Here is a 16,676-nt window from a genome sequence, read left to right as displayed (position 1 = left end):
AGCAGTTATGAAGACATTTCTATGAAAAGATGTACAATAAAAGATTTGAAAACTGTATCTTCAAAACTATTTTAAAGACTAGAAAAAGAAAGGGATATGTATTAAAATATGCTAACGCTGAGACATGTAATACAAGATGTTCTCTCAGTGAAAAAAAGTATTTTGACAGGTGTATCAAGATTTACCACCAATCTCAGTGACCCCATCAAAAAAGAAAAAAAAAAAGAACTTTAAAGGAATTATTTTAAAATAGCTGTAACAACCTACCAGGCAGATCTTGGATGTAAACAGCTCACAATTATCTCTGTGGCTGGAAAGAGATCAAACCTTATTTCTGCGCTATTTTTACAGGAGGCAAAGTAGGACAGTCATATCGCACTGCTCCAGATAATAATGCAAACAAAGGCTACTTGAGAACATGCAACCAAATAAACAGGGGCAAGTCATGAGCTGTGAACTGAGCTGCACCGATATTTAGAGATTTCTGGAAAAGTCTGCCACAAGTAACAGCAATCCCTTGGAAGCAGGGACATGAGCTCCTGGCCACAGCCCACCACGACCATCATCAGAGCTCTGAGCGGCAAGGATTACACAGGATTGTGCCTCTCATCATACAGATGGTTCGCAAGGGAGATTTCCAGCAGGAGGAGGAGAAGTGCCTTCTGCCACAGGTGGAGCTGAACCAGACGTCCCTCGTGCATGGATGATCCCATAGCTGTGGCGGCACGGATGTTGGCTCAGGACAGCTGGCTGAGGGCTGTCTGGGCTTGTTCCCTGCCTGCTCTAAAATGGGGCTGCTGGAAACTCCACTGTCATTAGTCATGGAGGGCATTATTTTAAAGGTAGGCAGGCTCTGGAGTGTAGACACACACGTTTCTCCTGTAACATCTTTAAAATGAATTAACTTTCTCAGTCCAAAAAAACGGAGCTTTTTGCAGGTGGGGGAAACAATGTGTATGTTACAGGCTCTTCCTTTGACTGCATCAGAGTTTTTCCATAACTGCACATTCATGAAAGATCTTGATTGCCAGGCATCGTAAAACCAAATAAGACTGGAAGTTAAATTGTGAAAACAAGTATTTAAGCTATTTGTCCCTCAGGCCACCAGTTCTGAAATTCAAATGCAAAAGAGTTGAGATAGTCCATAGGCTGCTGTTTGCATACTAGTGATATTCCTAAAATGTTTGTGAAATTCAGTGAATAACATTCTGCACTGTGGTTAAAGCTGGAGGCCAGACTAAATGGCTGTAATCCATTCTAACCTTGACTCCATTAAACTGCAAATTGAACCACAGTGAAATTAATTTACTAACTGCACTTAAATGTTGGAACATTTTGCAAATGCTCTGTGAAAGCCTAAAGCCTCAACATCTGTATTTAGTGACTAGAATTCAACTGACTGCAGACAACCTTCCTTCAGAAGTCATCTGTATACTTAATAACACCTGCCCTGCAGTCTCCCTGCCAAGAAGTATGACGTAGAATCTCCTCTCTAAAACTAAGTTTCTAGACTTCTAGGACCAGATAGTATGTCCTCATTCTCCCATGAAAGTCCTAAGCCACGCTTTGTGGAAAAAGGACATCTACTTAGGATTAATCCATGGTACAGTGAAAGACAATTTGAAGAAAGATATTAAAGGTCAGGTGCTTTCCAAAAAGGGCAATACACAGGAGGGCTGACAACACCATATTGCCCCAGTTAGTCATTCTTATTAATCTCAGACTGCAGTTACTGGGAGACTTTTCTATCAGAGGTATAGAAAAGGGAGCAGGGATCTCTTATGGGGCTAATGCTGAGCGGTGGGTCTGCAGTGTCCTCCCTGCTTGCTGGCGCGAGGCTGCAGCTGCACAGCAAGCACTGTGCCAGGAGCTCATTGGGTCCCAGCGCAATGGCTCTCATTTCCCCAGGCATGGGGATTTGGAACTGAGGGAGTGTAATCTGGATAAAAAGCCTCTCTAAGCTGATTTGAGCTGTACCCCTAGGCCTGCTACCTAAAAGGATGCACTGAAGGGAGATTAAAAAGGATTGCAGGCCACCTTGTGATAGAAAGTGCCTGTCCATAACAGAGTGAAATGCCGGTTTGGAAGGAGCAGCATTCTGGAAACCAAAGTCGGCACTACTGACAGGAATCCAGGAGAGCAAGGCCTGTATTTCTGTATGTGCAATGTTTATCACTGCTCGTGCCAGTGGAATAAGCAAGATAAGGCCCAAGTTTTAGACACAGAGCAATGGAGAGGAAACAAAGAAGACAAAGATGTCCCTGAAGCAGATCACTGCACTTGAGTTGCTCATTACCTATACGGCCATGCCCAGGAGTTCAGAGACAGCTGTAACAATTAAGTGATTAAATATCCACACACATATATTTAAATTCAATCAGAATCACATATTTGCTGATTTCTGACCTTTTGTTTCTCATTTGAATCACATTTTCCACTTCCACAGTCACACTGAAGAGGTTGTGAGCAGAGGCTGCCGTTCTGCCTGTTGAGGAGTTCCTGGCAGGTCTTGGGAGGGAATAGCTACTGTGATGCTGTGTACTTCAGGCACTTCAAAAAAAAAAAAGGGGGTGACATACAGGACTGGAATAATTTTCTCAGAATTGTATCAGGTAACATACAGGAAAAAGTTCTAAGTGCTGTGGATAAATTAAACTCAAATGGATTATATGTTATTTCACATTGAAGCGTAAGTATCTCCTTGGGTTTTTAAATTGTCCCTACATAGTAGTTTCTGAATCCATTGGCTAAATTTCAACCAGATCTTACAAAGCAGGGAAGGGGTTTCAAAGGTAATTAATTTCTTATGAAATGTGAAAAAATAGGCAACTGAATAAGAAGTAGTGTAAGTATCCCAACTGAGAGAAAGATCGTCGTGTGAGCTCAAAGTATGCCAGGCACCAGAGACTGAGCTGCAGAGGGAAGGCCTTTGCAGATGTACAAATTCCAGATAAAGCCTCAGTCGGGATTTTCTGTCAGTCATGAGACATAAGCCTCCTTCATCTGCTCTACTGCTCAGGGACTGTGTGTGGTGATGGGCGGCTCAGAGCAATGAGCTCTTGTCTTTCTCTTTGCACAGGGTAGGGTGAGTTCTCTCTCACCCACCAACAAAGATGGAGCAGCTCTGCTAGCCGTCCTGGCCCAAAGTAACATACACAATAAGCCGCATTTAACAGGAGGTAGCAACTGTAAGTGAGGAGGGCCAGAACAGGAGGCCATCACCCCGCTCTCAAATGCTCTACAGACCATCGGAGCCCAGACCCTGATACTGGAGCTGTTGGTCTCAGTCTACTTTCTGCAGAGTCTGGAGTGATGTTTTCTATTATTCAGAACAAAAAGAGTAGATGAATACAATCAGCATAGGAAGATTGATCTAGCAGTGTAAGTTATTTATTCTTGGTCTGTAACTGCATTGAACACTGAAGATTCATTCTCCTCTGCTCATTTCAGGGCATCTTTTTTCTTTTCTTTCTTTTCTTACAGTCATTCCTGGGACCTTTTTCCATCATCCATAATGAAAATTAAACATAGAGTTTCAGAGAATACCTGGAAATGTAGATTTTTACTGGCTACTTCTGGGTACTTCAAAAAATGCTAGCCTGGGTTGCAATGATTTTGTTAGAAATAAACTAGCAATTTCAAAGGAGAAGTGTAAAATATGTTTGCCACTTCCCCTATATGATATTCCATCTTTAAAATCAAAGAAATAAACCCCTCACTGCTGACTGCTTTATTGCTGGGTAGAAGGCAAAGGCATCTGTGTCCTTTCTGCCCTGCTTCATCTCTGCCATCTGCAGGGATATTTCTACCTAGGAAAGCTTTTCCTGTCTGATTGATGCAATCACTCAGGTGTGGTCATATCCACATGGACAATCATCCTGGGCAGGGAGCTTATTAGTTCTCACAGTTCACTGGTTAAAACACTCACCCAGTGCCTTGGACATTCAGCTTCAAATCACTTCCCTGCTTGAAGGGATATTCTACCACAGCAGCCACTGCCAGGGTGACTATCTTTCCACCCCAGCTCTGGGTTAGTTTGGATGTCCACCACCTCTCTTGGTCATGCTGGTCCACTTCGCAGACCAGTGAAACATACAGGTACATGAGAACCAGGACCCGGGAGTGCCATGCCAATGCATGGGTCCCACTTCTCTTGGAAGAGAGAAATTAATGCAGTCCATGTGCTTGCAAGAGACCAGTGCCAGCACCAGATGGGCCACCTTAAATGCAGCATGGCAGCTCTTCGAGTTTTTGTCTGGCTCCAGATAGGTGGGTCTGTCTCCTCTCAGCAAGAGGCATAAGTTTCTTTCCTTTCTCAGAGTCTCCCAGCCCTACTTAAATCAGAACTTTTATTTTTGGTAAGGGAAGTGATTCCAAACCATTCGCACATCTTTCAGTCTTGCTGCTACAGAAAAACAAAACCAGGAGAGAGAAGAAGAAGAAAAAAAAGCATCTCTGATTCCTTTATTATGTTTCTCCATGCTTAATTCTAACACCTCCTCCTGTGAGCCCAGAGAGCACTCAGCTATGCTAATGGGAAGGTATCACAGCTCAGCAAATGCATGACTTGCTAAGGCAAACAAATTATTGGCTGGAACTAACTCAGAAAAAGATGGCCCTGGCTTTTTTTTTTTGTCTTCCTGCCACGCTGTCTGTACTATGGTTTTAGATACCTTTCCTTGCATGGAAAGGTGTATGATTTATTGAAACTGGAGAGCTTGCAGAGAAAAAGGCTGCAAAATTATTTTGTATCTGACACAATCGTTAGTATTATTATTTCTTCTGTAGCTGGGAAGGACACTTATAAAACATCTAACAAGCTGCTAAGGAGACTGCCGAAAGCACTGATTTAAAAATCTGCTGCTAGAGCCTATTCCTTGGTGCTCTGTACATATTTCAAGCTCCAGTATCTTTGTACGGAAGGGAATTCAGATGAAATTTCTGAATAGTTTACAGGGTCTTTCTGACAGTTTAGTGGGTGCTCTCTTCAACTATTGGGCCTAAGTTACCTGCTGATGACATGAATCAGAGGTACCTGGAAAAGGCTGGTGCAGTCTGAGCAAGCGTGTTATAGAGCAGAAGGGCATTCAGACCTCCTACTTTGCGCTGCTGAAGAGCAACAACCCCCTCTGCTCACATGCATATTGCAAGCCCCTCAGATGTCTTCTGAATTGAAACCAAGTGCAGTTAGCCAGATGTCAACTGCTGAGTGAAGAACGCTGTTGGAGCGTTTTGCATGGTCTTGTATGGGTAACCCAACATGAGCTCTGCTTCAGCCAAAAATTGCACTGTAATCCAGCCTGCCTAGAAGTCCTGGTCCTGCTAAAGGGGATGCCAGTGGAGGCCAGCTGCTGGTACTTTCTCGGGGGGGGAGAAATCTATTTTGTGCAGTCGCTGTGTCAAATCACCCAGGTCCAGCAGAAGAAGCAAACTTTGATGAGCAGCAGAGCCCAGCCTGTCCTCCTGGTGGCTCTGCTTACATGCTCAGAGTCAAACGTCTGCGTATGCACATCACTGCATCGGAGGCTGAATGTGCCTCTTACTCCTGGTGAAGTGAAGTCAAGGACTTGAAAACTGGTGCTCACCAGATCTACACAGAGGAAGTGTATTTCTCTAGTTACAGGGACTGTGGCTTGTCTTGAGCATGAGCTGCCTTTTGAATGGTAAGCGTGGAGTTTATAATCACTAATCCCTATATTTTATATGGCACTTTTCATTAGCAGATCACAAAGCATTTTGCAGAAGAAGGTCAAAATCATGATCTCCATTTTAAAGATGGGGACAAGGAGCTGAAGGGCCGCAGAAAAAGGCTCCCCACAGGCAGCTGACAGAACTAAGGACAGTATCCCACAGTTCCCACATCCAGCTCAATGATCTGGCATCTCTAGTCCCATTATTAACACTGGGAAGACTCCCTTTAATTGGTGTCGAATGTTTGAAAGTGGAAGGAGTTGTCGTCATGGATATAGCATCCACAGGTTCTCCTTTGACTTGGTTGGAGCAGTTCTCTTTCACAATAGCTCTGTGGTCTTCAGATGTCAATGCAACAATGAGCACAGAAACAGAGATTCATTTGCAACTGGTGCAGATGCTTACTATGCAATAAGAAGACAAAATAAATCGTTGACTGTAACCCTCTTAGATTAACTGAGCTAGTTGATTCACTGATTTCTCCAGCACCAACTGCTCAGGAGCAGACTGTCAGGCCCTGTTGAATCAGTTACCTTCCATGACTTGTGACATGAAACTTTCACTCAGTTTGTGTCCTTCACAACAGAGCATCAGTATTATCTCCATCCCCTGCCTTGGACACTAGCTCTCCTCAACAACATGTGGTCTCAGCACTGAACAGGGAGAACCCCCCCCCCCCATTCCTTCACACACACACACCCTAGCAAGAATATTTCAGCTGGTGACAGACATGGCTGAGAACTCACCTGTGGTGTTGCTGACATCCTACAAACATCCTCCCTGCCATTCCCTGCCTTCTTCCTCCCCATGCTCATCAGAGCATCACACCATCTCCTTCTCAGAGGTGCCAGCTTTCCCATCTGAGCTCGGCCCAGCCCTCAGGTGGCTCCTTACACATCTTCCTTCCAATAAGAGGTTTTGCCACACTTTCAGAGCCAATATTCAGATTACCTCTGGCAGCACACCTGAGGGGTGGCACGTTAGGCTCACCTTGTGCAAGAACAGCCGTGGGGAAAGGGGCATTTTTGCAGTGCCTCACAGAGACCTCCTTATCCACAACAGCCTTCAGTTTGGGGAGCAGAACCATTTACAGGAATGAGCCCAGCTGGTGCAGAGAGTTTGGCCAGCTGTTAAAAATAGGGGTAGATTGATCCAGCTGTATTGCAGAAATGCTGATTTCTAACTTAGCTGTTTTAATGAAGTGTATTTTTCTTCCTTGTCCAGTGTGGATGAGGTGGGTTAAATCATCCTTCCTATGTTAAATAAATTGAAATGGTAGCAGCACAGTCAAAGCTTGTGGCCAGGCAGCTTGCCCAAGCAAGGCTCAGCTCTCTGTCCTTCCACTAGTCTCTTCCAGATTGTTGTTATAGGGATTTACGAGCACTTGCAACACGCTCAGCACATCTGAGATAAAGGAGATGAGAAGCAAATCTCTGCTTCTGGATCTCTGTCCTCCCCCGCCCCAGACTGGAACAGTTCCTAGTACATACTGATGGGTTAGGTTCAGTTCTGAAGACCAAACTTTGCTCAGCCAATTACTGCATTCAGTCAATACCACCCATGCTGTCCAAAAAAAAAAAAAAAAGCCAAACTCCTTTTCAGAGCAGTCAGCTTGATGTTGTCTGGTCCTTCAGAGTCAGTCTACCCCTTGGGTCCTTTGGCTGTTTTAGCAACCTGCCACTGAGTTGGATACAGTCTCTATAGCAGCGACTCCAGCCCTGAGATGCTGGCACAGGTTTTCTCATTGACTGTCAGTGGTCTAGCAGCAATGGATTCTCCACTTCAGTTCACCACTCTCAGCTTCCCTAATCTCTCTGCATCACCTTATATTAGGTGATCAGCCTACAAGCACAAGGTATAGCCAATGCCAATTCTGGCTACCTCTTCCTGTCCTGCTTTACTTTCCCTCTCCTCCTCTGCTGCTAAAAGAGATGGGGAAAAAGGTTACCCATTAAACCAAAATAATTTGATTTAACAGATTCCAGGGGAAGGGGTATGCTGATCTTTATTGGAGGAGAAAAACCCAGACAAAGGAAACTTTCCTGTTTCTTTTTTCAAGAGTCTCCCTTTATTTTTGACCGTTCATCTTTATTTTCCTTATAAATACAGGTGCTCGGCAGCTTCAGCCAAGGCAACAGTGGTAATTGTCACCATAACTACACAGTTGTTGAAACCTGACTGTCCAGCAGTATGCTAAACTCTGCAGCAGGCTGACAGCTATCACACTCAATACATCTTTCTAAGATAGAAAGGCTAAGCAAGGCTAAGCCAATACTACAAAGGATCTGAACAGCAATTTCCATCTGGAGAGTTTCTGTTCCTCTGTGATACAAACCACTGGGACATGCTCTTTGGTACTAACAGCAGCATACCCACAACACAAAATTGCTTGCTGTTTTCTACCTCTGTATGAGTTTTTTTTATGCTAAGGGGACTTAGCAAAACATTTTACTTTCAGAAAGAGCCATGAAAAATAAGCAATAAAGAGTGGGTGCAAGAGGGAATAGTAGCAGTTTCTTGGAAATCAGTATGGTTTTGAAAGGTTTTCTGCAGGAGTACAGGTGCTGAGCCAGGATGATACACTCATCTCTTTGTAAACAGTTCTGCTTTTCTCTGATGGCAACTAAAGGAATTTAAGAAGAAATCTAGCTGTTTGCTTTTTACTGTGTGACAGCTCACACTCACCATAGTCAGTAGAAGCAAAAACATTAATTTTTTTTGTCTGGGAAACCCACGGGGTTTTACATACACACTACCCACGCACAGTCAGGCGTCTAGATTTAGGTGAACCATTTTAGGTAGACTGCAGATAGGTCTTACAGAATGTTCCTAGGAATGAAACGCTGACAATATAAGGAAAAAGCAGCACTGGGATTCATCTGGAAAGACCTTTTGAACTAGGCTAACCTTGTTGCGCAGGGAAGATAGACTGCAATATTGCAATGTAGATAGACAGACCATGACTGGACCAGGGGCTCTCGTGGAACACAAGTTGCAGCACCTAGTGATTACTGCTCCTCACCATGCACTGCAAGTTCCTGCGGGACACAGTGAGAAATGAAGGTTATGTCCCAACACGTGGGTGAGCAAAGCTGTGGTGGGTAGCCAAGCAGAGGAGTGCCTCAAGTGATGACACATGACTTTATTTCAGAAAGCTTTCTGCATCATACACGCTTGATCTTAATTTATTTAGAGGTGGCTTGGGATCACCAGGCTTGCTTATTTTTTACATGCAAGAATGCCTGTTGTTACAAAACTGTTCTTGAATCCTGAGTACTCCTGGATTAGAAGTCATTGATCAGTTTTAAGCACTGCAGGGGAGGGATGATTTACTATCAACAGCAGGAGTCACAGTTCAGGGGAAACTTTTATATCAGTACTAGCTAGAGAAGTTGGTTCCCACAAGAGTAGGTATTAGAGGACTTATTCCCCTCACCTTCCTTCTCTTTTGTCCCTTTTTGTGATCCTACAGAAGCTCTAGAAGATGGTGTGAAAGGTCCCACCAGCCAGGCAAGAGGTCTATTATGTTCCACATACTCCAGCAGTTCATCCATGCACTCCTGGCCTGTGTTCATTAAATGGTGTTTCTGGGTCAGGATGTTCCTGGACAGGTCTTGGAAAGAAGCAGCAGCCTGCAAGGAGTTGTGGGTCTCCTGTAATTCCTGCTGTACCTGCTGCATCTTGTCCTGGATGCTGGATGGGAAGCCTTGGCTGTTGGCTGGTAGAGTCTGCAGAGTGTGCTGCAGTTGCTGGGTGATGCAATGAGACATGGCCAGAATCTGGACCTCCAGCCACTACAGGGGAGGAAAGGAAGCTTTAGAAGCGGCTCCCAGTGCACCCACTCCCACCCCAAAACAGCTTCAGTGAGCCAGCATCTCCAGCAAACCACTACCTTCAGCTCCAAGGAAGTTGCGTCCTCACTCTCTTTTGGCTGCTTCTTGTTCCAGGTCAGCCACATCTGGTGCAGCTTCTCCTGCCCATTTTGAAGCTTCTGATCAATACCCTGCTTGTCACAATCAATCTATCTGGAGTAGGACAGGAAAGCGAAGACAAGAGTGAATTACTATAGCAGCAAGACTTGCCTTGTGACTACCCCAGCCAGCTTGTGAGCTGGCACAGAGATCCTCCTGGTCTTCACAGGGAGTAAAGGGGAAGACTGCTGTACAGCAAGCAGCTTCAAGACAGGATGCTTGGAGACAGAACAGTGTTCCTACCAGCTCAATGACCTCCTGCAACTTTGAGAAAGTCTCCTGCGTGACCATCTTGATCTTCCTTACTTTGGCTAAGAAGCACTGGTAGGCTTTTTGATGCAGATGAGTGGGCAAGGAACTCAGATGTATGAAATAACCCTGATGGTCTGACTGCTGCTGGACAGCTGCCCCTTCAGTCCCCTCCACAGAGACCACAAGGTCAGCTGGAAAAAACAGCGATGAGAAGTTAATTGTTAATTGTCCTAGAGTGCATATGACAGATGGTCAGCAGTCATGAAGCCTTGCAGGTTAGAGTCAGAGTGACCATGGCTTTTAAAAGTGTCTGTATCCCCCAAATATAGCAGGAACTGGGAGGCCGAGTACCCCAACCACACACACTTGTGCTACCTCTCTACATTGCAGAGAAACCTAGAAAGATCTTCTTTGCAGATCTGCCTCATGCAAGTGTTTTCTGACCTAGTGTCGGAGTGGGAGACAGACCCGGAGTAACGATGAGTCTCAATGTGAGTATGATCGTTCTCCCTTTATTAGAGCTTACACAGAGTATATATAGACAGGCGATAGGGCATGTGCTACCAATAGCTGTATGATTGGTTTACAGTCTCTGTTCACGCGCCTAAAGCGAATACATGATTGGTGCAAAGTTGCTGTTCACGTGGAGGGGCTTGTCGGCCCCCTCCTTGACTTGTTTACCAATACCTGCCTTCCCCTTCTGTAATGGTCTAGGAATGTTCAAGGACAGTTCACATAGCTGTGGGATCCTCCCTCCATTGTGAAGACAGGATTGCTCACTTCTAAGAGATCATGCCCCTTTTCACTTAATCATTCTTCCACAACCTAGTTCCTCATCTGTGATGGGGAAATGGTGATCCGATTTTCCTGGCACAGCTTCCACACTTCTGTCAGTGATCTTGCCTGCTTCGCAATCCACTGCCATGCCCTGGCTGGTCACCACGGACCTAGCAGACTCCAGGACTCTCTGAACAACTTCCCTGGCTGCCTCCAACACCGCCACTCTGATAGCAGCATCTTCGGCACCAGTGATGCTGGGTGACACGAGCTCTTTGATGCCGGAGAGAACGTAGAGAGAGATCAGAAGACTGAATGTACCCACTTCTGTAGAACAGCATTTGGTACAACCGTGAGGTTGATGAGACTATTTCAACATCAGAGCTATTTGACCAGCCCAGGTGGGGAATAAGTCAGACTACAAGTGTGAGTAAGCTCTGCTTGGGGTGCAGTTCACCCAATTTGTGGGATGTGGAAACTGTAATGAGACTTGCATGGGACCTTCCACAAAAATAATCTGACAGTTTGTTAAAATTGTCATTGAGAGCTTCAGTGAGAAGAACGTGGGACAACAAATGTTAAGAAACTTCACCTCAGGTTAGAGTATTCAAATTTGTCAAGGGACAGTAGTCCAGCAGCAAGGATACAAAGAGTTTCCAGCTGTGCTCTAACATCTTCCCAGAAGATGGACTCTAGAACATGCATGTAGCAGAGTACCAACCCACCAGCTGGGAGAGAAGGGGACAGAAGGGCAAGTCAGAACAGCTGTGACAGCTCCAGAGGGTTCTGGCTTTGCAGCTTCAAACTTTTCCCAGTTGGGACAGAGCTGCAGGATTGAAACTCTCAACACAGAGTGCTCAAGTAACACTCATTTGTTTTTGGAGAGTAACTATTTGTTTGTTTCCTTTGTCTTTTAATCATTTCAGCAGGAAAGTCCAGCGCCAGGAGTGTCTGCACTGCAGCTACTGAGTACAGATTACAGTATGTTTGCCATCTAACTTCAGAATTTGCATTTAAGTCTATTGACTAAATGTACCAGGCTTGATCAGACAGTCAAAAGAGCCATTCAGGCAAAAATAACCAAAGGAAGTTGGGAGTGAAAGGAGGAGCTGGTTTAGGCTGTTAGAGGAGCCTTGGGGTAGGAAGCAGGGGGAACGGACATCTGAGCCAGCCCAAGGGAACTGGCAGGTACCCAGGTCTCATCTCCTCTGTGAGGGAGAGCGTTCCAGAAGAACATGTCATGGACATTAAGAAGGGGGGGGGGGGGATGTTCCTAGTTGGCGAGAATTTCTAGTTCTGTGTTAGATTGAAGGATTAGCACTTTTAGTCAAGGTACTCCTTCAGTCAATATTGGTTCTTTCCTCTCCAGTAGAAGTTGCATGTATGTAGATTCAACTGGTCTGTAACAAGGCTTTTCTCTGGAGGTCATAGCCACCCACCACCCTTCTTTTGTTCTGTTTTGTTTGTTTCTACAGACCAGATTTAAGTCTAAATTTTATTGCATAGAAGTTCAAGACCAAGGCACACCATTTGCTGGGTAAGGGTTCAAAGAGATTCAATACTGAAGTCAGTTATGAGTGACTCACAAGATACCTGGTGGGAGAAGAGAGCCTTGCTCTTCTCTCAGCCCAGAACAAGGAGACTGGCCAGGTCCAGCTAGACAAGCAAGTTCGCCTGGCCTCCCATCCACCAGAAACTGTTACCTTGTCATCTGGTTCTTGCAGGTTTGGCAACTTGTCTTCCAATTTGTCCTGTCCCAGGTAAATACATTCCTTCATTGTTGCAACTAAAGGCAAATCAGAAATCAAATGCATTTGAAAGTGAACGTGTAAATAGATCTTAGACTTTCTACATCCTGCCAGCATGTCCCCCACATCAGCAGGGGGGGAGACACTTGGAACAGCAGGTAGGTACTCTGTGTGAGCTGTAACTGGAGCAGCAGCTTCTGGGTGCAGGTGTGAGGAAGTGGCTGCTACTGTGGCTAGGGGGAAACTAAGCCTGCCCAAAGGGAGGAGTCTCTTCTGCTCAGCCTGTGCCCTGCAGCTTCTCTGGGAATGAGTGGTGGCACAGCCAAAAGAGCAGGCCTGAAGACCCTGTAAAAAACCTGCTAGATTAAGCAAAATAGCCTGGCTCTTGCCTAGGAGTGATGCTTCTCTACATCTCTAGTCGAGAGCCTGGGCAATGCTTTCGTAGAATGGCTCCCATGTCTTGGGGGCCCCAAAACCTGATGCACTTGCCTCTGTGGACTGCAGCGTGTGTCTTGCTGACTAGTGTGGAGTCTTCCAGCTTAACATCAATGCGATCCTGTTCTGATAAAGCTTTTCCTGGAACTGTTTAATAACTATGTCAAATGAACTGGAGCTGGGTAAGGTTCTAGCAGTACTGAGACTGTCTACACTCTCCTCTGTCCCTTGGATGACTCTGTATTGGAAGAAAACCTTTCTGTTATGGACCAACCATAAATATCAATAGCGTTCCACAGCTTGTTTCTTTAGTGAGTTGCAGGTTTTGAAGTGAATATGAGCTGTGGTTTGCTCTCCTTCAACCAGATCAGGTTACTTGAACAGGCAGAAAGGTGAAGCTTTGGTGCAGGGCTGCATAGAAAGCTCTGTCAGGCTTGGAAGCCTCATGGCTTGTTTTATTTTTTTTGCCCTCGTAGGCTGCAATAAATCTGGTGGCTAACCTGACCTTGGTCAGCTCTGCCTGTGATGTGGTTTCTACAGCTTATGTCTCCACCAAGGAGAGCCACCCCTACATCAGATCTGTGGGTGAGGCAGCAGAGCAAGGAGTGAAGAGTGTGACTGAAGCCACAGCTACCTGTGTGCAACCAGTTCTGACTACACTAGAGCTTCAAGGTAATGTGGTGGGGAGGCTTACACCTGCTTGTGAGGGCCAAATCCCCTTCCCAGAGGGACTCCTAACTCTTTGGTTCCTTCCAACCCTGAAAGGAGCCCTTGGGTGTGGAAAGGCACCTCTCTCATTGACTTACTAAAGGGATAGCTCCAGACTTACAAGTAAAGCAAAAAAGGCTGAGTCCTAATCAGAGTAGCGTGAAGAAGTGTCTCTTCCTGAAGGACTGGATTTGACTCAGGTGTTGACTACCCTAAAACTGATCTTGCCAGGCCCAAAGTATTAGGTGACAGCTGCTTGTAGTTTGATTCTTAGAAGCCCATGGGGGCTGGAAGAAAAGCCCCACTTGGAGGGCTATCATTACTAATGGTCCTGTTTCCTGTGGAGCTGCCTTTCCCCCCCCCCCCCAACCCCCACAAATGGGAGGGGGGGGAAAAGCAAACAAACAAAAAAAAAAACAAGAACCAGAACTAGACCCTCAGCATGTGAGAAGTTTTTAAACCTCATGGAGGGAGAGGGACTGATCCTGATGGCAAGGGTCTGACAAAACAGCTGATGTGACAGGCCTGGTTTAACTCTAAGACCAGAGTGGGCCCCCTCCTGTTTACTGTGTGATTCTAGATCCCTGGGACATGGAGGCTAGGGCAGAAGTGAGAGCTAAGCAACTGTCTGGTCAAGAACTAAACAAGCTGCAGGTGGGACTCCAAAGTATGTGGCTATGTTCTTGCTAGTACAAGTGGGGACTGGTTATTCTCAAAGTGAACAGACTTAGCTCAAGACCAAGCAGCAGTGGAAACCAAGACAAGGTGCTCAGCAAATCCAGTTTACATCAAAACACATCTGCCTGAGTGAGAGTCTTTACCCACAGTCCCTGCAAGGCAGCATAATCAGGGAGGCAGAACTTGCAAGATGAAATAGTAGAAAACCCAAGTCTTGACACCTCCTCTTTTCTGCAGTTGCTGTGGCAAATGAATATGCCTTCAAGGGCTTGGATAAAGTAGGGGAGAAGCTCCCTCTCCTTCAAAAGTCAATGGACCGGGTAAGAACCAAAGGCTATGCCCTCCTTGGCTGGAAGAGGGGGGCAGAGCTGGCCTTTACAAGGATAGAAATACTTCAGATTCTCTTGAGGAAACAAATCTCTGAGTGCATAGAGTGAGCTCTCTTAGGAGTAAGAAAGCAAACGGGAGATACTGTCTGAAGACTCCTCTTGGTCCAGCAGGGACCGGGTCACAGAGCACTGCAGTTCTTATCTGACACTAACCTATTTCCGTAGGTTCTCTCTGACACAAAAGAGCTAATGTCATCCAGAGTGGCTGATGCATAGGATGCTGTGAGCAGCAAAGTGACGGAGGTGATAGATGCAACCAAGGAGGCTCTTCACAGTGGCATGGAGGCTGCCAGATCTGCAGTGACCAGCAGTGTGGCAGTGGTTACAGATTCCAGAGTGTGCCAGATGGCTGCGAGCAGAGCAGGAGCTGTGCTGGAGGAAACAGGAGATGACCTCAGTCTGCCTATTGGAAATGAGGAACTAGGTCAGGAAGTGGCATATATGCCTGCATATTTAATGAGGATCATCAAAATGGGGATACCAACCTTGTTTTCTCATCTTTGAAATGGGTTTAAGAACTAATAGGAAGTGCTATGTTGGAGGCTACCTGGCTCATAGTCCAAGCTCTCCTGATGCTTGTTTAGTTTTCTTATTAAGCATCTCTGGTCAGACACTTACAGGCATTGTCTTTCTCCTCAGCCAAACTGGCAGCATCTGGGGAGGGCACAGACATAATATCTATGGAGCAGCAGCAGGAGAAGCAGAGGTACTTTGTGCGGTTGGGGTCTCTCTCTGATGAACTCCGCCAGTTTGCCTACCTGCACTCAACTGATAAAATGAAGCGGGCCTGGCAGGGCATGCAGGAGGCCCTTGCACAGCTTCACTGCATCATTGAACTGGTAGGTAGAGCTCTGCCTCCCTGTTGGAGAGCAGGACAGGGCCAAATGTATGACTTGGTCTCAACCTCACTATGACAGTGACAGCTGTGTTGATGACCAGCAGGTTTCTGTCTTGAGACACTCTGATTCCCCCCCCCCTCCCCCAGATTGAAGTGTTTAAGCAAGGATTTAACCAAAAGCTTCAGGAAGGGCAAGAGAAACTATGCCAGATGTGGCTGGACTGGAGCAAGAAGTGTCCTAGGGAGAGTGGAGATGCAAGTTCTGCAAAGCCAGAGGTATGCCCATGGGGAGGGAAGCAGAGGGATCTGATTCACCCTTTCCCTGCTTGATTTCTTAAAGTAACTTGCTCCTCTGACCTTCTCCTTTCTGCCTCCTTCTAGGAGATGGAGTCTCTGGCCCTGCTCATGGCACACAGTATCACACATCAGCTGCAGATCACCTGCTGTAAAATAGTATCTGCAATCCAAGGCCTGCCTTCAAGCCTTCAGAATAAGGTGAAACAATCTCTTGGTAACCTAGAGGAGTTTCATGCTGCTTTCTCAGCAGCAAGCTCCTTCCAGGACTTGTCCAGCAGCATCTTGACCCAGAGCCAGGGGAAGCTGGCTGTGATCCAGGAGTACATGGAGGAGCTGCTGGACTACCTGAAGAACAACATGCCTCTCTCTTGGCTGGTGGGACTCTTCTCTCCAAGGGAGGAGAAGGAAGCACAGGCAGTAGGAGCAGGGACCCATGAAACCTCTGCCACCCTCATGTAAAGGGAGTAAGGCTCTGAACACAGTCTGCCTGGCTCAGCTCTGGGGGGAGTCTTTTCTAGGATAACTTTACACACACACCATTCCAGCTGAGGGTGAGATGTCACATCTGTGGTGTCTATTGGGTATTGATGAATTAAGTAAGAAGTCTTAAGAACTCTTGAGGGAGGTGAGGTAGCAGGGCCACACTTCCTAAATGGCTGTAGATCCATTCAGGAGTAGGGGCTGATACTTGGGCCAGAAGCAAAACAGCTGAAGCATCCAATGCTTCCTCCTCTCTAGCAAGGAGTTCATGATATGTCCTTCACCAATGTGCCCAGACAGTGTCTATGCTCAGCACAATGACTGCTGTTGGTCTAAAGCCTTCAGCTAGTGTTCAATTTCTAGAAGTGTCTTCCTAGAAGCTGCTTGTACTAGGTTATAACTGTTTCAAATA

General features: G+C 46.0%; 1 pseudogene; it reads left to right on the top strand.

Moving 5' to 3' along the window:
- Window positions 1-10,393: 10,393 nt before the first annotated feature.
- On the top strand, window positions 10,394-16,243 carry LOC136993697 (perilipin-3-like; annotated as a pseudogene).
- The last annotated feature ends 433 nt before the right edge of the window (window positions 16,244-16,676 follow it).

Source organism: Apteryx mantelli, chromosome 19 (assembly GCF_036417845.1).
Source record: "Apteryx mantelli isolate bAptMan1 chromosome 19, bAptMan1.hap1, whole genome shotgun sequence".
NCBI lineage: Eukaryota > Metazoa > Chordata > Aves > Apterygiformes > Apterygidae > Apteryx > Apteryx mantelli.
This window is presented reverse-complemented; position numbering and strand designations above follow the sequence as displayed.